General features: G+C 40.4%; 1 protein-coding gene across 2 annotated transcripts in view; it reads right to left on the minus strand.

Moving 5' to 3' along the window:
- Positions 1 to 25,029, minus strand: part of MLLT3 (MLLT3 super elongation complex subunit) — a 280,958-nt gene that overhangs the window by 222,485 nt on the left and 33,444 nt on the right. The gene's annotated exons all lie outside the window — the stretch shown is intronic.

The following is a 25,029-nucleotide window of genomic DNA, read 5'->3' on the forward strand; positions in this document are numbered from 1 at the left end:
AGACAATCCTAAAGACAATTTGGTTAGACAGATCCAGAAATGTAACAAAAGAAAACGCCAATGTAGAGTGACAGGAAAGAAGGGGTAAATATTTTTAAAGGGAAAAGGATTACTTTCTAGAAACATATGTAATTTTATATAGAAAGGGTATTTAGAGCATGATCGGGTAGAGAGAATTTATAATTCTGATGGGCTAAGAGAAGACATTATTCTGAAAAATAATAGCTTCGGGAGGCCCATCTTTCCACTTGGTGCGACTGAAATTGTGAAAGCATCTCCCTAACATTTGATATGATTGATAGAACAGGTGACAAAGCACATTCTCTTCTGAAGGGCAAGGCTTTGAGCCCCAGCTAATGTGAGTCCTGGGATCTCCAAATCACTGGGTCATATCAGCATTCCTGCCATTTTGTCTCTATTTTACTTAATCATACCCAACCCAATACCTTCCAGGGAGTCCATCCCACCAACACCGAACACAGCTCAGAGCCCCACTAGTGTGACCGCCAGAAGCCCAGCCACTGTCAGAGCTGTCCCACAGGCTGCGGAACACTCCCAAAAAACAAACAAAGCAGGCAGGGTTCAAGGGAGAAATTTTATCTCTTCAGCTAGGATCACCTCCAAATGTAAGTACCTTGAAAACCTGTAGATTACAAGTGTGGTTCTGGAAAAATGAGTAACATGTCATCAGGTAACAGCATGAATGGGTTTACCCGGAATCCGATCCGCTCTGTTTCTAAGCACTCTTCCACGTTTTTGTTGTGATCACTTTCTATATAGAGGTGAACTACAATGGAGAATACCTTTTCTCCATTCACGAGGCAATCTTGCTGTCTCTAAGCCAAGTCCTTACCGACGTGGGGGGCAGCATCCCATATTTATCTGGCAGCTAATAGCTGAAAACAGCCTTTTCCTTTTTTTTGTTTTTTTTTTTTTTGGCTTTCTTTTGGTTGACAATTTATTCAAAGAAGCCGTTCAATTCTTGATATGTGAACTTCTGGATTCTTTCTATGACCAGGGGCAAAATAGCCCCCCAAAAGGGGGTCCAGAATATGCAACACCTCTACTTACTCCAGAGTCACCACCGCTTTTCTGCCTTCCTGATGGCACTTTTAATTCCTCCCACAACCTAAAGCTTCTCAGCTGGATTAGACAGCCCATTGTTTTTCTCCCTTTCCCCTTTAGTGAAGGCCTTGTCTACACCTCTTGGCTACAGACAGAGAGAACAAAGGGTAGTCAGACCTATAGATTTCTGTACTTGACCTCCTTCTGTGGCAAAGATGTTGATGTCCAATACTGCAATAAGAAAAAGGAATGTGAGTTGCACGCATGACAAACAGAACCTACAAAAGAAGAAAAGGAATCAGCCCGAAGTTCTCACTGCCCAAGTTAGTATATAACAAAAGAGGACTTTTTAAAATAAATTCATAAATTAAAGAACCCAGCCAGGACAGAAATTCATTGAGCAAGAAAAACCCATCAACAGCACAACGTTTTCATAGCAGCATGCTGGAGTTTTCATGTTTTGAAAAATGAAACACTGACTAATACACTTAGCCAAATATTCTGATCTGTCATCATTCTAAATATATGGGCCCATCTTTCAGCAAACAAATTAGCAGGTAATTATCATCACTGAATGCTCACCCTTCCTTGGAAGCTCTATAAACACTGAGTGATCATGACTGCCAATTACTGGGCTTCAAATATAAAACCCTCCTAACTTCACTGGAACCGCACTGCAAGTCCATAGTACCAGTAGGAAGAAGGGAGTCAGGAAAAGCCCTATGCACTAAAATTCTTTCAAAGGAAGAAAAACAAGCAGACAGAAAATAGATGAGGCTTACACCCCCTTTATTTGATCATGGAAAAAAAAGAATGAGTCTTGAGCGATGAATGACCCCAGTATATTTTTTCAGTGTCTAGGGTCAAATGAGCAGTCCCAAATTTGGGAAAAATTGCAAACTGGGAGGAAAACAGCCTTTCTACCCAATCTCCCCCACTGAGAGCAGTGCAAAGCACATAAGCTTCCCGATACAGTAAGAGTTGCAAAGCTAGCTAGTCTCCAGTCCTCAGAAATGACTCATGCCGCCTCCAAGATTCTGATTTAAACAACAACCAATTATTTTCTGAGGGCAAAAGGGGAGGAAAGTTCTTAAATCATTTAATTCTGCCAATTAGTTCCACAACTATGGCATTAAAGAACTATGGATATTTATCCACTGGAAGTGGATCAAAAAGTGGGCTCTCTTAATGCCTATTAAATAGTGCTGATTTTCAAGCATCACTAACCAAGGTCAAATCTGAACCAATGTGAAAGCCTCCACTTCCCCATCACTAATCCCTTGAGCCATCCATTCTTCCAAAAGGCAAATGTTTTGTAGGAAGGGGAAGAAATACCACACAGTATGTGTAGCACTTAATATGACTGCTTTCTACATTAAACTCAGCACGCAGGACTACACTTTATCTATGAAAAGTTAACCTGAAAACTTGCAGAAATGATATCACGACAATATGACATGTGCAGAGACTCAAAGAATTAAGTGCTTTTTTCCACATAAATTGGGTCAAATCTCTAGTTTATTGCCTGATCATGTGTTTTTCTTGGTATTTCCTTTTCTCCCATCAGCTGGAAGGATAAAAGGAGATCCCCTTAAGCATTTGTTTCCAATTGATGAGATTACCTTTGGTAAGTTTGTTGTAGAGAGATCAAGCTTGGGTTCCACTGGGTTATTAGCTATACTCGGAAAAGTATGAGCTCAGAAGCTGGGTAGTGGGGGGGTTTGAGGGAGAGGATGAAGGCAAAAACAAAACAGAAGCAAACAACAAAACAAAAAAATGCAGTGATCTGTAAGGTAACTGCCCTTGATATGGCACAAATACTGAGAATTAACTTACCAAATCAATGCCCAAAAAGGGAAGTTTCCAAAGTGTCCCAGTGGACCCAAGAAACTTTATGGCAGGACAACTGTCATAAAGACCACCCCCACCCTCACAATCTGATACACACTGCTAGACATCCTTCAACTTAAAGGAATAACCTCATTGAAACAAAGTTAACTGTAGTCCAGTTCTACAGTTCGCCTATATTCATGAGTTTAAAAAGCTTACCCAGGTTCACTGGAAACCTAATCACCAAATATGGCATTTTTGCAGAAATATTTAATACGTTTAAAATATATTTAAGCAAATACATTCCAAGTCCCAAAAGAAAACATAATTGCATGTTACCTCTCTGCTCCCCAGGAAAGAAAAGATATCTGTAATAAGAAATCTGTAATAAGCTAGTCACTACTGAAACTCCTAACAAAATGAGCTGTTTTGTCAGTCTTGGGCACATTCTATTCCCTTTACATGTGGAGCCTTTGCCCTATCTTCCCACTATCCCCCCTTTCTACCCAGGAGGGAAATCTGTTTTTAAAAATGTTTCTTGGTCCCCGGACTCCATGAAACTAATCACCTTTCCACCATATTTTTATATGCTTCTTATACCTATCATAATGAATCTTCTCTTTACTGTAATTGCATGAACAAGACATGCCTATAACAAGTTCAAACATTACCTAGACATACACAATGACATACACAATAAAATTAGGGGCCTCTCCTCCCTCCCACCCCTGTTAACCATTTTGGGTTATCTCCTTCCAGTCCAGTTTCTATTTTCTTAAACCTGTACCTGCTTCCGGGTTTATACATCTGTCCTATCTAACAGACCACAGACTCCATGAAAGCAAGAACCCACTCTCCTCTGTATCCGGCACCTGGCATACTGCTGGTACATATAGGTGCTCAATAAATATTTAATCTATCAATGATCAAAGAATTACAGGCAACAGAAAAGCAGGTGGCTCCTGAGGCATGGGGGCTCCAGAGGCATGAGGAAACAGATAGAAGCATCCTTACGTGTGCCTTTGTCCAAAACCATGTGAGATTTGAAAAGAGAAAAGGAACACAAAGCACCTGAATCGACAGGTCCAGGTGGAACATCAAATGACCAGCAGTTAGCCCACCCAGGGACACCACAGCACAGCAGCACATCTGTCTTTTGTGAAAAATACCCAAATTAACTGACCTAAAAAAGAGATCAATTCAGGATTCTGGAAGGCTGCTCTGTCCCTCATCTCAAGGGCAGTCCTACTGTCAGAGGCACCACACAGTCCCTGCCTAGAGGGCTCTTAAGGCATCAGCCTCTCTTCGGAATAGGACACTCATGGGTAACAAACTCCATTGGAAAATGTGTGAATTCTTCTCGCGGGGACAGGAATCTCAGATATACCCACAAAACCAAGAGAAAAAAAGTCATCATTCAAAGGCCAACAAAAAGGCATTTAGTTGTTAAAACATTTAAGTCTGAAAGTCTTAAAATTAGGGTGGGTCTCTCTTCTCCAAGCATCTAAACCTATATGGGCTTCAGTAATCAAAAGGAGAGCTGGGAGTAGCACTGTACTCAGTAAAGGTTTTTAATATAAATTATTTAGCCAATTAAGATATGACTCCATTGGGGCACCTGGGTGGCTCAGTTGGTTAAGCATCTACCTTGGGCTCAGGTCATGATCTTGGGGTCCTGGGACTGAGTCCCACATTGGACTCTCTGCTCAAAGGGGAGCTTCCCTCTCCCTCTGCCTACCGCTCTGCCTGCTTATGCTCTGTCAAATAAATAAACAGAATCTTAAAAAAAAAAAAAAAAGATATAACTCAATTTAACAGTACGAACAAACCCAATAACCTTAACTTTTTTAAAGAGGTTATTACCCTTGTTAGTCATAATCTCAAATTATCAAAGTCCATTTTAGCAAATCTTCAGATTTGAGTTTTCAAATTAAAATTAACTCAGTTCAGGGCACCTGGGTACCTCAGTTAAGTGTCTGCCTTTGGCTCAGGTCATGGTCCCAGGTTGCTGGAATCAAGCCCCACATCCACTCCCAGCTCAACAGGGAACCTGCTTCTCCCTCTCCCTCTGCCAGTCACTCCCCCTGCTTATGTTCTCTGTCAAATGAATAAATAAAATCTTTATTAAAAAAAAAAAAGAAAGAAAGAAAGAAATGGGGAGCCTGGGTGGCTCAGTGGGTTAAAGCCTCTGCCTTCAGCTCAGGTCATGATCCCAGGGGCCTGCTCAGCAGGGAGCCTGCTTCCCTTCCTCTCTCTGCCTGCCTCTCTGCCTACTTGTGATCTCTGTCAAATAAATAAATAAAATCTTTAAAAAAAAAAAAAAGAATTAACTCAGTTTATCTTTACCAGTTCACCTTTTCCTTGCCAGGGTCCTAGAAACCCTAACTTCAAGAATTCATTTGGCACAAGAAACATTACACAACTTGGACAGCAAAATAGCCTTGACCACAATATCATCATTATCCAGATTTATAAAATGGCACAGTGACCAAGACATTGGGTAAACATCCAGCAGTAACATATATTTTGAAATTAAAAAACTGGCTTGTACATTAACCAAACAGGTCTTCTGTTCAGCCAAGAATGGCTACACAGACTAAGGCTATGACTTCTAGCTCTGAAAGAAAACTGCCCTTCAGTCTCTGGAAGAGAAGACACGATGAGAGCCAAGAAGAGGAGAGAAGAAAAAACCTGTTTCAAGAACTCTTCCCACCCCTCACATCCTACCCACCAAAAGTCCCTATCTCCATCCCCACCCACAGCTGCCTTCAGAGACAAACAAGGTGTTGACTATGGAGACCTGTTCTGTAACTCATCAACATCCCAAGTGAAAGAAGAATAACTAATGGAACCTAATAAATGAAATAATAATAAATTAATAAATTAATAATAAATGAAAAATAGCTAATGGAACTAACTACAGTGAACAGAAATAGCTACTTGAATATACTCTCAAGTAAAGGAGACTGGGCTAGAGGCTGCGTTAGAACCTGTGACAGAGGGGCCCCTGGGTGGCTCCGTTCGGTGTCAAGACTCTTGGTTTTGGCTCAGGCCAGGATCTTACGGCGAGATGGAGCTTAGCATCAGGCTCCACGCTGGATGATTCTACTTAAGATTCTCTCTCTCCAGGGCGCCTAGGTGGCTCAGTGGGTTAAAGCCTCTGCCTTCGGCTGAGGTCATCATGGTCCCAGGGTTCTAGGATCAAGCCCCGCATCGGGCTCTCTGCTCAGCGGGGAGCCTGCTTCCTTCTCTCTCTCTGCCTGCCTCTCTGCCTACTTGTGATCTCTCTCTGTCAAATAAATAAATAAAGTCTTTAAAAAAAAAAAGATTCTCTCTCTCCCTCTCCCTCCCAACCCGTGCATCCAATCCCTTGCTCAGAAAGAAAGAAGGAAAGAAAGAAGCTGTGACAAATAACTTTTTACAAGCACATGCCAGTGACATATTTATGGGTTAAATGAGAAGCTCTCTAGTCTGACTTCAGAATAAATTCATTGGGAGACCGTGGGGAAAGGAGGCCTAGGTGATCATACTGATGACACAAGACGGACTAAGTCTCTGAGTTGATCACTGAGGCTGAGGAATGAACACGTAAGTGTTTATTATAACTAGTCTATTTTTCCAAATATCTTTAAATTTCCATAATAAAAAATGAGAAGGGGGGGTGTGGAAGTATATGCAATAAAATACTAATACTAACGACCCCTTGGTGGAATAATCTGGTAATTTTATTTTCTTCTGTGATCTTCTCAGCAAAAAATAGTATCTCTTTTGTGTTCAGAAAGTAAATATTTACTATTAGCATGATGCTGACAGCGAAAACATTTCTGGTGCGAAAGGAAGAAAGGCCGCTATGACCTGGATGACTTTAGAAGCCGTGTTTCCGTGACAATGCACCAAAAGCAAGATTCAAATTTAAGAGCAAGCTACTGTGCCCTGAGGCATACACACCCAAATCCACATAAACAAAGCTTCACGTGAGGATGTAACCAGTATAGAATGAAAAGAATCTGACAAAATATCCTCATAGAAAGTTAAACAAGTTAATTCCTTTTCCTGAAGGGCAATCTCATCTGTTTTAAAAGGTTTATTTTCCCTTTTAGCTCAAGTTGATTGAGCCCTTGCTATGTACAAATAACTTGACTATATGCTCAACTAATCCTCATAATAACCCTGAGAGAAGTACAAGCATTATCCACGTTTCAGAAATGAAGATACTGAGATTCAGAGTTTAAAGAGAGTAGGGCTGGAGCAGGGATTCCAACCAAGAATGTAAGAATCAGGTCTTTGTCTTCAGGATGTCTGAGAGAAAAACGCCCAAGAAGAAAGAGAAAAACTAATCTACTTCAAAATAAAATCCCCAAAATAAACCGGTCCGGAGCCTGGAATTCCAACCCAACCTGATTTAAGAGTAACATTTAGACTCCTCTTGTCCATCCTCAAGACCAAGGCAGTGTGGGAAGGAGAGAAATGATGGTAATCCACAAGTTGCATAAACTCCAATCAGGTTAAGGGCGACAGGAGCATTTGCAGACAGTGTATGTGCATCCCACAGTGCTACTCACAAACCCTCCATGGGAACTACCATAATTCCCATTGTACAAAAGGTGAGCCTTGGAGAAGCCAGGTAACTTGCATGTGATAGCTGCTCCTAAACAAAAACCAGTTTTCAAACTCAAAAAGCCTCCCCAGGCTACCGCACACAGCGTGACACAACGTCACTCCCTGTAAAACAGGCTCATCCCCCTCTCCGGAATCAAACGTTCAGAGATCCACTCCAAAGAGTAAGCATCTACATTCCCAAATTAGGAACACCCAAACAAAATGCTCACCAAGATACCCCCAAGTCTTTGCAAAGTCCAAGAAGTGTTTTAGAAAGATGAGATTTGGGAGTCCCTAGAAGACAGTGGAAACTCGTCTTACATTTTATGGAAAATACACAAGCCCATGATGACTACCCTAAAATAACAATTCAACAAACAGGCACTACAGAAACGTCACTGGCATCCTCAGTATTCAGAACTTCCGTTTTCAGAAAGCCATGTGACGTGAAGACACGATTTCAGATCTTAGCTTCTCCACTTACCAAGTTCCATGACCTTAAGCAGGTCATCACTTAGCCACTCTGGAATCTCACTTCTGGACCCTCTTAGAGGGGCTAATAATACCTATTTATATGCAAAGCGCCTACCTCTGGGCTCAGCAGAAGCTTCATCCCCACACCAAGTGCTCTGGTCTGTACCAGCAAGCAGTCTTCCCCTTTCAGGAACCCCAAGGGGAAAATGAACCTTCAGGCTCCCTATTTGTGGATCAAAGTAATGCCCCCAGGGGGCCCCAACCATCTCCCCTCTCCTCTCCTAATACAATAACATCTTTATAGTAAAGATCCTCAAATTGGGGGGATTTAGTTCAGTAAGTCTCTGATTTTGCAATACTATAATTTTACTTTATTGGAGTTTCAGATGGGCTTTGTTTGGCATTTGATTATTTCTGAGCCAACCTCCAACTTAAAATTCTAGACCTTGGCTTTGATAATGGGATATGAAAAATGCCAGGACACGGTATCTGTCCAAGGGACAAAAACTCTGTGAGCAGCCAAAGATTGTTTTATTTGTTTATACAGTGACAACAGGAACAATTCCAAAGAATCAAGTCATAGAATCTTAATTTTCTCCCATCAGCTGTACCAGCTTGATAGGAATAAATAGCGAATGGAACTCAAAGTTACTTTGGTGTTTTTTTTTTTCTATTTTTGTATCATGTTATTCACTAATGCTCAATACAAATAAAACCAAAACTAATAAGGCCAAAAGACTACATTTTCAAATAAAAATGAAAATTATTTCTTGTACATCTATCAGTCTTAGCAATTTTTCAAGCTAATTACCACCAACTATTTTTGTTTGAATAAGATTTTTGGAATGTCTATGACAACAAGACACATGAGACAAATATATACTTATGACATGAGAAGGAAAAGGGATTCTGAACCCTTACGAATTTTCTAGTTGTTTTTGTCAGTGTGATACAGCTATCAAACCCTGAAAAATTAAACTCCAAAGGCTCTCTGTCATGAGCGAAACTGTTTAAAAATAAATAAAAGATTAAGTATCAAATTAGTTGACAATGGTGGGAATTCTTAGCAATACTGATTGTCTCCTTTAAAAAGTAACCTTCAAAAAAAGGAAAAAAAAAAAAAAAAAAAAAAACCACCCCACTGGTCTGAATCCAGACCCAACAAATATTTTTTTACTCCTTTTAACTCTCACTTCCCACTCAGACAAGGCAGGCTTAAGGACTAAATAGACTCTGACCTAAGTGTAACTTGAAAAAGCCATAGCCTGAAGATGAGTCACACACAGACTTTGTAAACTAAGAACACAATTGTTAGACTGTATTTCACACAAAGAAACGAGGAGTAAAACTGCTCACTGAAAATAGAAGGCATGTCTCTGTGGCTCAGTCACACAAACAAAAGGAAGGACCACCACTCACACACACATACACATCATCCCTTACTTAGCAAACAAAGACATATTTTCATAGAGAGGGCTAATTTAACTTTATAAAGAATTCAGTATTTTACTTAAATCTTAGGAACACAGGTGAGCTTCTAACTTCTGAATTTCTCATTCCACTTGTTAGTTGCAGGGGAAAAAAATTATGACCTACTAACTGAAAGAAAATAAGAAAACCTCTTTTACTCAGTGTTTTCCCCATCCATAGACATAATCTCCCCCTTCACAAAATTATACACTTGCATACATAAAGGAGTGCCTATAGGCCACTGTCTAAAGCAACCTGAAGAAACTGATTTGGTTTATTCTGTTGATCTTTTCACATGGCACACCAAGTTTGAAAACTAGGTCAGAGTAAAACTATCACAACATCAGAAGGATTTTTAAAAACCACTAAGACACCATACAAATGGTACCACTAAAATGAAAATAAACGATCTAGAAAACAAGTTAAAAGAAATTCAAATGAGGTTAATTTTTAAACGGACAAAACAAAGCTACTGATATCTGAAGTATAAGTCACAGAAACCAACACAATTGAGGAGAACTAAAACCAAACAGATTAAGTGTATGTCCATCTTAAATCTCCCCATGGTAGAATGGAATCAAGCTGCTACCTCCAAAGGTGTTTTTGAAAAACTGGAACTTAATTACAGTATTAATCACAGTTAATTGTTGAACTGTTCTATGTATACAACACTAATCACCTATCTCACTTAACCTTCGTCAAAACCCAAAACTATAAATTTTCCCATTTTACAGATAAGAAACTAAGATTCAGAGAGGTTAGGTTACATGCCAAAGGACAAACTTTGGTTTCCTTTACTGGGATAGAAAGAATTGGTGATTGGTAATCCCTTTAAAGAAGAATGAATCATTTCTTTTTTTTCTTTTTTTCTTTTTTTTTTTTCCTTAAGAATAATGGATAATTTCTTGCCAGTATTCTTAAACTTGAAAATCAAAATCACCTGAGGGACTTGTTAAAATGCAGGTTGTGGGGCACTGAGCGCCAACCTCCAGGGTCTCAGATTCAATAGGTTCCCCGCTGGGTCCGAGAATCTGCATTTCTAACAAATCCCAGGTGATGAGATTGCTCTGGGGATCACCTTTAGAGAGTCATTGCTTTACACTCATTATAATGAAACACACTGAACACTTAAGAGATACAACAAAAGAATGATGGGTAGTGTTCAATGGGACCTAATTCCAGTAACTGAATTTTCAAAGTAATTGATTTAAAAACCCTTTGAAGAACAAGTTCTGTGAAAAGTCACTGTGGTATAAAGTACTATATTTTTAACCAGGATTATTTCTGCAACACTCCCCAATGTCTGCATCTTGACCCACAACGGTCCTAGGAAACATAACTCTTTCTACCTCTCTCACCCAAAATTACACAGCGCTCTTTGTAATAATTTATCCCCACAGTTTGAATATATATATATGATTTTGACCGTATTGTTTTATTTTTTTAAGATTTTATTTATTTGACAGACAGAGATCACCGGTAGGCAGAGAGGCAAGCAGAGAGAGAGGAGGAAGCAGGCTCCCCACTGAGCAGAGAGCCCCATGCAGGGCTGGATCCCAGGACCCTGGGATCATGACCTGAGCAGAAGGCAGAGGCTTTAACCCACTGAGCCACCCAGGCGCCCCTTGACCGTATTGATTTGATCACATTGATATATTTGATATATTTAATAACCCCAGTTAGAACAATAGTAGGGCAAAATTTTCCATGTAATCTCCCCCCCATATTTTCAAGGCCCTAAATGTTCAGACACACAAGAACATCATAAAGTAGGCCAGAACACTAACTTTTAGTTATTTAGTTATTAGTATTTAAGCAATACTAATAATACTCATGGAGAATTGAACTTTCATATCTTTTAAAATGTGGAATAATCATGTTTGATCCAGGAATATTACCATTTGTTCTTATCTTTCCAGAAGATACTGACCTGGAGAAATGTCCTCAAGTGAAGAAAACACACACACACACACACACACACAAAAAGAATAAAATACAACTTTAATAGCACCTCTTCTCTCAGCCCATGTACCTTTCTCAACATCTCTGTGACTTTACCTCAGCTAGACCAATAGCCCCAGGTTCCAGGTGAAGCCCCTGAGCTTCACCTTGACCCACCTCTGATTCCCAATTCAGCAGGCTGGCGACCCACTCTGGCAACTACTGCAGACTTGTAAATATATTCATGTCCCCTTATCACACAAGGGAGGACCATCAAGAGGAGGGTTCCACAGCCATTTGCTCCTACCAGATGCAGCTGTGCCAGATGTGAACAGCAGAAGAAACCCTATAAGGCGGGACTGTGCTTTGGAGGCTGAACTCCTGGCACTTGGTCCCCAGTTTGAAAGGCAAAGCATCAACACCCAACACCCACATCGTGTTGCCAAACAGGCGATGGGATCCTGACCTGGCTGCTGACCTGGCTGCTGACCTGGCTGCTGTACTAATGGGAGGCTGCCTGCCTGCTCGGCATCCTGATTACGGCATAGGTACCAGTTTCCTTGGCCAGTCAGTTCTGTAATGTTATTCTGGGAATCATTCCTAGAAATTCAACGCAGAGCCGGCTCTTCCCACGCCTCCAAGATATATTAAGGACTTAATTCCCTCATTAAATCCCTCTCTGCTAAAACTGGCTAGAGTGGTCTGTTTTCAACAGGTGAATCCACACCTACATACTACAAAAAAAAGAAAAGAATTTCTTTTCATTTATTACTAGTGAAGGGAAATCACTGTAGCAAAGAGAAGTATTAGAACCTAGAGTAACAAAAGAGACAGACAACACTGGGAAGATCTGGATTCTACTCCAGACTTCTCCACTGACCTTCACTAAACAGGAACTCAAGAACTGCTGGATGAATTAAAAATTAATCTAGATAAATCATCCCTCCCCTGGTCCTATCAGGCACAAAAGAGGTTTTCAAAATGTTTGAATCATTCTGAATTAAGGTTTGTTCTAAATATTACAAAAGCATAATGAAAAAGTGATTGAATAATTGGCTTCTTCATCTGAAAATGGGAAACCTATCAAAGAAAGCACTGGGCCTGGGTGGCTCAGTCAGTTAAACATCTGCCTTCCACTCAGGGCATGATCTCAGGGTCCTGGGATCAAGCCCCACGTTGGGCTTCCTGTTCAGTAGGGAGTCTGCTTCTCCTTCACTCTCTGCCTCTCCCCTCCACTCATGTTGTCTCTCTCTCTCTCTCTCTCTCTCTCTCTCTCTCTTGCTCTCACTCCCTCTGAAATAAAATCTTTAAAAAAAAAAAAAATGAATGAATGACAGATAAAGAACACTACACTGTCCCATACAGCAGCCACCACCACAAGTGACCATTAAGCATCTGGGGTGTGGCCAGTGCAACCTTAAATATATGGGGAACAATCTGAGTATATGAATCTACTTTTTTAATTGTGCATTTTATAAAATTTGGTGTATAAAATACACCAGATTTTGAAGACCCGGTACAAAGAGAAATAGTTTATAACTGTTTGTACTGATTACACGCTATAATCAGTATAAGATACTGTACAGAATAATATTTTAGGTATATTAGGCTAAACAAATTATACCTGTTTATTTTTTTAAATATAGCTATGAGAAAACTTAAAATTACAACTCTGGTTTGCTTTATACTGGACAGTGCTATCTTAAGGGATATAAAACATGTAACAAGTTTTGAAGGCAAAGGTAAGAATGAGGATCAGTCAGATTAACATCATGAAGAAATATGGAAATACACTTCCATAAAGAGCCATGAGGAAACCTAAAAAGCATCTTTCCAAATAAGACTTCTAAGTACCCAAATAATTTACTCACAATAATCCTGACATACGAATGAACAAATATAAATAAATCCTTAAAAAAAAAAAATGCTCAGCAGCAAGCTGATGAGAGTCATCACAGATGTACACAAAGTTAATTTTCTATGAAACAGCCAAGTATGAAAGGTATGAGGAAATGCAGTCTTGTGGTTAGAGGGAAAGAGCTCTTTCTCCTAACCCCACCCTTTTTATTCACTCCTAAGTCCAAAACCAGGTTAGGAACACATAGGAAAGACGAGACAGGGACACAGTACCAGCATAAATGTGAGGCAGGCCTCTAGCCTGGTGACCCAGAGAGGTCAGTGTGGCATGCCCGGGGAAGGGAAGGGGAAGAGCTGGTGGTTCTGTTTTCTTCAGGGGAGGTGCACGTACCCGGTGAATAAAGACCTTACATGAAGGTCGTAGGTAGCTTTTTGTAAGTCCAACTAATTAAGTCGCATCAGACTTGTGTGGGATTAAATGGGAAGCAATATCTCAGTTATACTAATGAGGCCCAAATAGAGAAAGCCCTTGCTTGTTGTCACCTTCACAAGGCCCAAGCGCTCTGGCTTAGTTACCAGTGTCTCACAGCATAAAATGTCTACCATCTCAGTCATGCGTGCGCACACAACCACAGTCTGGCTAACGGTCATAAAGACAAACGCTACTACCCCCTTTCTCAGCGCTCCTTCTTCCCTGAGAGAATTTAATAGCTCCTTAAACCAAACAAACAAAAAGGTCAAAATCCCTTCTCTCCATTTATGGCAATTCACTGAGACCCAATCTGCTGCTGTAAGTAGACAGTGGAAGAGTGACGTTCAAGTTTTCCTGAAGCTCAGCCTGTAACGTAGAACAAATGACTTAAGAGATACCCTTCCAGAGACATGTTCCCACTCTTGGTAGTCCTGAATAAATCCCAACTGCGATCCACCCTGCAAAGCCGAGAACTGTCCTAAAATAAGCTCTTAGGCTCCTGTACAACTCTTTAATCCATTTGCTTGGAGCAATTTATCCAGAACCCACACTCTGTGTATAATGGCCAGTCCTAGAGAAGATCAAAGCTGTGAACCAAAAAACAATCAGGGATGGAATGACTTGAAATATAAAATAGTTTTCCTTCCAGATAGGCAAGGCTAACCAATGTTTCCATTAGGCGCCCTCCCCCCAAACATGCCTAGGTAGATGAAGCCTGGAAATCAAGCAGTCAAGAGAGAGCGCTGCCTCAAGGAGAAAAGTGTACACCACCCACCAGTTTGAGAAACTGGACTGGACCTGCAACCATTTACACAAGGCTAACCTGCCTAACCACCCAAACAGAAACACTTCTGTCAACAGAGTTTATTTTTACATATACAGTATATTCCAAACAAGCAGTACAAACTAAGCTACACTGTGTTCATTAATTCAGACAGAAAGATAATGAATGCCTTTTTTTTTTTTTTTAAGATTTTACTTTTATGTAATCTCTACACCTAACCTGGGACTCAAACCTCTAACACCAAGACCAAAAGTAGCATACTCTGTGGATTTTGATAGTGCCAAGTTCTAACTGAAGATTACCATGGATATACCCATTGCTTTTCAGTGCTTCTTTAAATTCAGATTAACAACGGCTTCAAAAATGATTTAGGTTTGATGAATGAACCCTTCAAGATCATGTTTTGTTTTAAAGCATGGATGAACTAAATCTCTGACTTAAATGTATTAAGCCTCAACAGCGGGGACACTGCTGTTACTCCCTTCTTTGATACTGAAGTGAGAGCTGTAAATTAATGTTTACCTTAGCATTACCAACATGAAGCTGGAAGGGGGGGGGGCTTTTAAGCAAACGAATTACATAAACAAAATTAAAGAGGTGTTAAACAAATTCATTTCACTCCCTTCAGAAGTTCATTTACATATCAACAATGTAAACAGCAGCTACAGTTGTGCTTTGATCTGCTAATAACAAAACATTTTTATCTTTTCATTAAATTAGGAGTTCTAAGAGACCCCTTTAATGATGATAAGAGCAACCTAAGTAAGTCTTCCCTAACTCATACTAGAAATTCATTAGGAATCTGCAGGGGAGGGGGAGGGAAACTAAAAGAGGTGATGCAATTCACCTTTCACTCTTGGGATGGTGGACTCCCATTCTGAACACAACCTGACAGCCACCCCAAAAGGTGGGTCTCAAACCAGGGAGCAGGGGATTAAAATGCTCAGGCTGTTAAGGTCTTGGCAGCCAATGAAAGAGATGAAGATGAGTCCGAGCTCAGTCAATGTAGCACCTTCAACTGATTTCCCAGATACTCAATGATCACCAGGAAACACTACCCAATTCTATCAGATACCAGGGAAACATGCCACACCCAACCTTTCTTTGCAGATCTAACCCTTCAATTTGGTTAAGAGCAGTATTATCACCTTTGCCTGTTTCTCTAAATAATAACAAAAAGGAGGGTCTCCATCATCTGGTCTCTCTCTCTCTCTCTCTCTCTCTCTCTTTCTCTCTTTTTAGAGAGACTGTGGATGGGATGGAAAGTGCTTGGGGGAAGGGGGAGTGGGAGGGAGAAGAAGAATCTTAAGCAGGCTCCACGCCCAGGCTGAAGCCCAAGCAGGGCTCAACCCCATGACCCTGAGTTTATAACCTGAGCAGAAATCAGAAATTGGACACTAAACCAACTGAGTCATCCAGGCAAACCTCTTTTATTTATTTATTTTTTCCTTCTTTTTAAAATGAAACAAGCTCTTGGGGCACCTGGGTGGCTCAGTTGGTTAAGTGTCTGCCTTCGGCTAAGGGTCAGGGGATCCCAGGGTCAGGGGATCAAGCCCACAGTGGGCTCCCTGCTTGGCAGGGAGTCTGCTTCTCTCTCTCCCTCTGCCACTTCTCCCATCCTCTCTCTCTCAAATAATTAAAACCTTTCAAAAGAAACAGAATTAGTCTGTATCTGGTGCTCATATCCAACTGCAATGAAAATTTTTTTTTGCATTTTTAAATCTTAATTTCAAGTTCCTCCCCCTATAAAACAAGGGTGAATGCCAAATACCTTTTTTTTAAATTAATAAACTACTATTAGAGCAGTTTTAGGTTTACAAAAAAATTAGCAGAAAGTACAGAATTCCCATATGTTCCCCTCACTCCCCCTCACTTCACCCCACCCTTGCTGTCTCCCCATTAATAACATCTCACATTGGTGCGATACATTTGTTACAACTTGATGCACCAATATCAATACATTATTATTAACTTAAGTCCACAGTTTACAATCCCGTCTTTGTGCTGTATAATTCCATGGGTTTTGACGATTCATAAGGTCTTGTATACACCATCACAGGATCATACAGAATAATTTAACTGCCCTAAAAATCCAATGTTCCACCTAGTCGTCCTTTCTTTGTCCTTCTACTATACAAAACCCCTAGCAACCACTAATCTTTTTTACCGTCTCCGTAATTTTGCCTTTTCCAGAATGTCATATACCTGGAATTATGTTATATGTAGGCTTCTCAGAATGGCTTCTTTCACTTAGCAATATGCATTTAAGGCTCTTCCATATCTTTTTATGGTTTGATAGCTCATGTCTCTTTACTGCTGAATAAAATCCCACTGTATGCATACACCACAGTTTATCCAGTCACTTACTGATGGACATCTCGGTCGCTCCCAAATTTTGCCGCGTACAAATAAGGCTGTTATTGAACAGATACTCAATGATCACCAGATTTGTCTGTGGAAATAAGCTAATCTGAGTAAATACTTAGGACCACCTAATCTGAGTAAATACTTAGGACATCTGATCTGCTGGATCAGATGGTGTATCAGTCTGTTATAACAAAATACTAAAAAATGGGTGGCTTGAACAACAGAAATGTATCTTTCCCAACTGTGGAGGTTGAGAAGTCCAAGATCAGCATGCCTGCTGATTTGGTTTCTGGTCAGAATTCCCTGGGTTAAGCCGCAACCTTCGGCTCAGGTCATGATCTCAGGGTTCTGGGATCGAGTCCCGCATCAGGCTCTCTGCTCAGCGGGGAGCCTGCTTCCTCCTCTCTCTCTCTCTGCCTGCCTCTCTGCCTACTTGTGATCTCTCTCTGTCAAATAAATAAATAAAATCTTTAAAAAAAAAAAAAGAATTCCCTTCCGGTCTATTAGAGCACCACCACCTTCTTGTTAGGTCCTCAACATGGCTGATGAGAGAAGACTGGCCTCACCACCACATGATTCTTTTCTTATAATGACACTAATACTATCAGATCAGGACGACACCTTTAAGAACTCTTTTAAACTGAGGTACCACCATAAAGACTCTATCTCTAAATATAGTCACAGTGAGGGTTGGCCATCCAACATAGGAATTTGAAGAGTATACGTTCAGTCCATAACATATGGTAAGAGCAAGAAATTGCCAAACTCATCCAAAATGACTGTATCATTTTGCACAAGCAATGAATGAGAATTCCTGTTGCTCCACATTCCTGCCAGCAGTTGGTGGTGTCAGCATTTTAGATCTTAATCATTCTAATAGCTATGTAGTAGCATGTCCTACTGTTTTATTGATTTTTTAAAGATTTTATTTATTTATTTGACAGAGAGACAGAGATCACAATTAGGCAGAACAGCATGCGGGGGGATGGGGTGGGGTGGTAGAAGCAGGCTCCCTGCTGAGCAGAGAGCCTGTTGCAGGGGCTCGATCCCAGGACCCTGAGATCATGACCTGAGCCGAAGGCAAAGGCTTAACCCACTGAGCCACCCAGGCACCCCAGTCCTATTGTTTTAATTTGCAATTCCCTAATGATTATGATATTGAGCATCTTTTCATATGCTTATTTGCCATCTATTTCCCATGATGAGCTATCTGCAAAACATTCTTTTCAGTATTCTAAAATTATGTTTACCAAAGTGTAGTCTGATGGCCACCTGTGAATGGAATCACCTGACTGCCTTTTAGAAATGCAGAAGACTGTGCCCCATCCAGTACCAATGCACTCAAGACTGGGAAGCATTAAATGGACAAATACAAAACTGGTCAGCCTCACTTTTACTAGATTGACTGGTTAGAGACCTGCATCCATTATCTTTTCTTCACTGGCTGCTGGCTGCTGACTTGTTAATCACAGTCTTTTTAAAAAAAAAAAAAAAAAAAAAAGAATGAAAAGAGTATGAATAGGTACTGCCATGTTCAGGAAGTCAAGGCTAGTCGGTGATGGGGAAAAGAGATTGGGAATTAAGATGTTTGACGCCAATCTCCCTGGAAATCACTGGGGGTGAGAGATGGGGAGACAACTGGTTCTACTCCTTCAAAATAACCTAACCTGCCAAGAACGAGAAGAGGCAGAAGTTGTGCATGCAGCTGGGAAGCTGAGATAAGCAAAATACCATGGAAGCAAATTATTCAAACTATGACAGGTCACAAATCAAACTCAAATTTAAAGCCCCTAATAAGCCTCCAGGAGATTTTTTTTTTCTTTTCTTTTCTTTCTTTTATTTTTACTTCTTGCTTTCCAAGAGAGGAGAGGATGGAAGGGACAGAAGGTAGTGAAGCCCTGGGACTTGCTGGTTAGGACTTGGGGGAGGGGGAATAGTTACCCCACTCCTCAGAGGGGGTGGAGGAGGGGAGAAGAAAAAAGCAAAAATAAAAGGAATAGGAAAGAACTATTCGTGGATTAATACTTCTTCCTTATCTATCTTTTACATCATTTATTTTGATCTTTTTAAGTTTGAAATGAAACTTGGAATCCTTTTTTTTTTTAAACCAAAAGCATGATTTTTCCTCAGCAGTAAATCTGAACTAATTTTCTTCAAACTCACTAAGTAGTAGCCAGCCAAATCTTAATCTTTACCTTTATCTTATCAAACATCAAGAACAAAATAAAAGGCAGGATTCTGCAATTTAAAGTAAAGTAATGCTAGTTTCTCTTAGTTTTTTTAAACAGAAGTTTTTATTTTAATTATTGAATATTTCCAAAAGATAAGCAAATGGAGAAAATGATTTCTAATAGGTTCATAGCTGAAAATAGAGCTTTTTTAAAAAAGCAGTAAGACACAAAACAGATAAAAATTTTCTTTCATGACTAAAATATTAAGCTATAATCTACTGTAAATCAGACTATTTACTCAAAACTTAATTCTTTTGGTAATGGTAAATTGTAATAAAATTTTTTTTAATTTTTTTTAATATTTTATTTATTTATTTGAGAGAGAGACAGTGAGAGAGAACATGAGCGAGGAGAAGGTCAGAGAGAGAAGCAGACTCCCCGTGGAGCTGGGAGACCGATGCGGGACTCGATCCCGAGACTCCGGGATCATGACCTGAGCCGAAGGCAGTCGTCCAACCAACTGAGCCACCCAGGTGTCCCTTTAATTTTTTTTTAAAAGATTTTATTTATTTATTTGACAGACAGAGATCACAAGTAGGCAGAGAGGCAGGCAGAGAGAGAGAGAGAAAGAGAGGGAAGCAGGCTTCTTGCGGAGCAGAGAATCCGATGCGGGGCTCGATCCCAGGACCCTGAGATCATGACCCGAGCCGAAGGCAGCAGCCCAAACCACTGAGCCACCCAGGCGCCCCTGTAATAAAATTTTTTAAATCACTGATTTATTAGCTTATTTATAACACATTCTCATACATAATCTCTCTTTTTTTTTTTTTAAGATTTTCTTTATTTATTTGACAGACAGAGGTCACAAGTAGGCAGAGAGGCAGGCAGAGAGGAAGGGAAGCAGAGCCCCCGCTGATCAGAGAGCCAGATGTGGGGCTCGATCCCAGGACCCTGGGATCATGACCTGGGCTGAAGGCAGAGGCTTTAACCCACTGAGCCACCCAGGTGCCCCCATAATCTCTTTTTTATTCAATCCTATTATCACTATTCTGAGTGAAGTTGGGGAAAGCTCATCTGTCTATCCTCATTTTACAGAGAAGAAAAGCAATCTCTCGGAAGTTAGGGTAACTTTTCCACTACATAGCCTTCAACACACAGCAGAGCTAAATTCAAATTCAGAACTCTACTCTCCAGGACAAAGGAATCCTCTACGCTTTCCACTTTGCAATAATACAGTAATGCTTAAACTATAAAACACAAAGAAAAATCCCCATTTTAGCCATTAAAAAAAAAATCCATAATGTGGTTTTAGAGTACACTGGGAAATCCTTTGGGGGGAAAGTGGCTGGGAGAGAAGAATTTGAGGACTGAGCATCGGTAAGTTTTTTTCTCTCAAGTTCCTTCTGTGATGATACCAGTACTCCTGTCTTAACCGGTGATTTCTAGGCAGCCCTTTATGATGCAAAGTACCTACCAGGAAGAAATACTCTGCAGATAATGAATGGCCCATTTACAAAGTCCTCTATGCCAGTTGTCAGAAAATGGGAAAACTTTTTTCTACCTTTCCCTTCACCAAGCTTTCAAACTTGTTTTTTTTTTTAAAGATTTATTTATTTATTTGAGAGGGAGAAAGAGAGACTGCGGGGGTGGGGTGGGGCAGAGGAAAAGGGAGAGAGAGAATCTCAGGCTCTACCCTGAGCATAGAGCCCAAAGCTGGGCTCAATCTCAGAACCCTGAGATCATGACTTGAGCCCAAATCAAGAGTTCGAATGACCACCCAGGCATGCCTACCTTTTTTTTTTTTTTTTTCAATCTAACTGACTTTATTAAGTGATTCATGGATTCATAAATTGGGCAGCATCCCATCTATCAAGTAGGGAGGAGTTCCACCAGGCGTTCTAACTTAGCTACAGTTATACCATTTCAGTGGCTATAACCCTCCAAGCTTCTAGACATCTAGGAAGCCAGGATGGATGAAAATGGCAGTCATGCTTTCCTAGGAAATAAGAGTCCCCTTTTGGGGCACCTGGGTGGCTTAGCTGGTTAAGTGTCTACCTTCAGCTCAGGTCATGATCTTGGGGTTCTGGGATCAAGCCCCATATCAGGCTCAGCAGGGAGTCTGCTTCTCCCTCTCCCTTTGCCCTCTACCCACTTCTGCTCACTGTCTCTCTCTCACATAATAAAATCTTTTTAAAAAATAAAATAAGTTAGTAAATAAATAAATGAGTCCCCTTTTACCTTTGTAGTAAATAGAAAGAGCCCCTACACTTTTTGCCATCCTAACCTCTCAAAAGCATATCTACTACTGAGTAATAAAAAATACCAACATTTTAAAGACATGTGTTTCAGGAAGTTTCTAAGACTTTCATATTCCAAATCCATATTATTTTCGAATAACGATGGCATGTTAGTAAATTTAATGGCATTTTGAATTTATCAGACCTTTTTTTAAAATCTAGTTTATTGTTCTCCCTAACTTACTATGAGCTGGCACACTAGGGAAGATGGGTTAAGTTGCTGCCCCTACACTACAGGGGAGGTACTCCAACTTAAAGTCCCCAGGGAGCTTGTTCAAAGTGCAGGTTCCTGGGGCACCTGGGTGCCTCGGAAGCATCTCCCTTCCACTCAGGTTGTGATCCTCTGGGATGGAGCCCCACACATCAGGCTCCTGGCTTAGCGGGGAGTCTGCTTCTTTCTCTTTCTCTCTCTGCCTCTCCCCCTGCTCATGCTCTCTCTCTGTATCTCTCTGTCTCAAATAAATAAAATCCTTAAAATAAATAGATAGATAGATAGATAAATTAAATACAGGTTCCTGGGGCACCTGTCTGGCTGAGTTGGAAGAGCATTCAACTCTTATGTGGTCATGGGTTCAAGCCCCACAATGGGTAGAGATACCTTAAATAGATATATTTTTAAAAAATAAATATAAATAAAATGCAGTTCCCAGATTTCACTCTCAAAAGGTTCTGAGCCAATAGGACTGGGACAGTGTTCAGAAAGCAGCCTTTTTAACATGACTCCATGTTTCATGATTCATTTCATGGTGGTGACCCAACAGGTGTATCCAGCAAACACTGGCCCACAGGACAAATGTGCAAACATTTAAAAACAACTTGTGGGGTCGCCTGGGTGGCACAGTCTGTTGTTTGACTTTTGTTTTGACTTTTGGTTTCAGCCCAGGTTGTGCGATCCCCCACTCTGGGCTCCACGCTCAGCCTGAGATTCTGTCTCTGCCTTGCCTCTCCTGCTCGTTTCTTCTCTCTCTCTCTCTCTCTAAAATAAATCTGAAAAAATAAAATAAAATAAAAACAATCTGTGAGTGCTAAAGACCATGAAAAGGGATCTGGCTATGGGACACCTTTACAACAGCACAGAACTGTGAAATGTTTGGGACACAACGAAACTATCATCTGAAAATTAATCTACATCCAAACTGTGGACTCACACTAAAAGGGACTCTAAGACAAAGATGTATAAGGAGAGAAGATTCACAGTAATGACTGGCTGTGTATTAAATGTGAAGGGTGGTTTCAAGGGAAGATTAAACTTAAAGTAAGAAAATGACCTCCCAAATGAAAGAAAGGAAGAGTGTTTTTTAAGAAATGCTACAGAAACAGAATGACGAGGAAGTGGTAAACCACCAATCATATTGACATCCTTTCATTCCCGAGTAAAACCAATAAAACCTACACAAGAGAGAAAGGAGGGCAAGTTCACAGGTGGACATTTTACATATTCCCATCACTTCTCTCAATAACATAGAATGAAAGGTGGGAAACTGGAATTTTTAACTCACAATCTATCCTAACTTAACCCTAGCATGTGGTTATTCCTGATCCACAGTGCCCTCCTCCCCACCCCCGCCATATGTGGCTTTCGATACAACCCAGACTCATTTACTTAACTATGTGTATAAAGACTTAGGCACGATGGCTGGATCATATGGTGTACCAGTCTGCTCAGACCGCCATAACAAAATACCACAGACTAGGTTGCTTCAACAACAGAGACTTCTTTTCTCCCAGTTCTGGAGGCTAGAAGCCCAAGATCAAGGAGTCAGCAAGGCTGATTTCTTCTCCCCCTGCTGTCACATGGTCTTTCCTCCTTATCCCTGTATCCTAATCTCTCCTTCTTACAGGGACAGTCATACTGGATTAGGGCCCACCCCAATCACCTCATTTAACCTTGATTACCTTTTCAACAACTATCTTCAAGTATAGTTAATTCTGAGGTCCCAGAGGTTAGGACTTCTACAAAGAAGGGGGAGGAGTTAAAAAAAATAAAGTACTATTACTTTAAAAAGTTTGAAAAATTCTTCAATAAAGGCTCACAAGCTCAAGAGAAATCGAGAAAGAGGAAAAAACACCTACTACTCACAGGACTAGCTACACCCCCTCCTAGAACCCATGTTCACTTCAGTCAGAGGATTACTAGAAGTCTGGTCCATACTTCCAGGATCAAGAATCAGCTCTGAAACTAACCTGGGAATTTTCACTCACTCCCTAAGGGCAACAAAATTTCAGACAAGTTGCTTTCACACCCATCCCCAATGATAAAACCAAAGAAGCAATGAAAGAGAAGGCAAAGGAAAGAAAAAAAAAGTTTATACAGTTACATTCCAACACTTGCTTCCAAAGCTGTTAAGTGTATGATGGCATTCTTGATGTCCGTGCCCAAAACTTAAGAAAAACTCACAAAATTTTCCTGAACTGTAGCTAAATCTACAGAAGTAGAGATTTCTTTTGAAACAGCATGACTCTTCAGAAGCCATAAGCATATTTAAAACCAAGAAGCACAGGCAATGTAAATTAAAACAGACATAAACATTTGACTAAAATCAGTTTTCCCCCTCTAGAACCCACCTCCCCCAACATATCTCGACTTTTAGAAATTATTAGAGAAATTAGATTACATACAGAAATTTATATTTATACATCACATTTTCACTAAATTAACCATAAAATGAAACAGAAAGCATTTGCCATGAAACAAACTTTCAAAAACCATATATTAATGGATAAAGATGGAGGGAGGGAGGAATGGAATAGATCCTATGTCTATCCTTTTAAACTCAAGTGCTACTGAACTTCTGGAAAATCACCAGTATGCAACCTGGTGAAATAGCTCATTCAGTTTCATCCACAAGGATGGTCAATAGTTAACTAAAAACATTACATGAAAAGACCATTTTCAGGGTCGCCTGGGTGGCTCAGTGGGTTAAGCCACTGCCTTCGGCTCAGGTCATGATCTCAGGGTCCTGGGATCGAGCCCCGCATCGGCCTCTCTGCTCAGCAGGGAGCCTGCTTCCCTTTCTCTCTCTCTCTGCCTCTCCATCTACTTGTGATTTCTCTCTGTCAAATAAATAAATAAAAATCTTTAAAAAAAAAAAAAAAAAAAGACCATTTTCAGAACATGACATTTGAAAGATACAAAGTATCATCACACTGGTCACTTTGTAATTACAAGGGGAAAAATTACAACAGATTCTGCCACTTCCCTTAAGTGATAAAACTCAGTATCACTGGTATTAGAGAAATCAGCACTAGATGCCTCCTGAAGTACCTCGAAAGTTTCTCACTAAAAACACTTACCCCAAACTGAACAAAGCTTGTAGATCTAATTTCAACTCACAAAAAATACAGGACATGGAGAATTCAAGTTAAATGGCTCCCCAAGGAAATGAGGCAAGTCCAAATTGCTGGAGGTTCTATAACACAACTGGCCTAGCCTCTTAAAAGATGTCAATGTGGGGGCCTGGGTGGCTCAGTGGGTTAAAGCCTCAGCCTTCAGCTCGGGTCATAATTCCAGGGTCCTGGGATAGAGCCCCACATCGGACTCTCCGCTCAGCGGGGAGCCTGCTTCCTCCTCTCTCTCTGCCTATTTTTGATCTCTGCCTGTCAAATAAATAAATAAAATCTTAAAAAAAAAAAAAAAAAAGATGTAAATGTGAAGATCAGAAGGGAAAAAGGAGGTGGCAATAGGGTAATGTCCTAGACTAT

The sequence above is a fragment of the Mustela putorius genome, unplaced genomic scaffold, assembly GCF_011764305.1.
Source record: "Mustela putorius furo isolate JIRA1106 unplaced genomic scaffold, ASM1176430v1.1 tig00000421_pilon_pilon_pilon, whole genome shotgun sequence".
In the NCBI taxonomy this organism is placed as follows: Eukaryota; Metazoa; Chordata; class Mammalia; order Carnivora; family Mustelidae; genus Mustela; species Mustela putorius.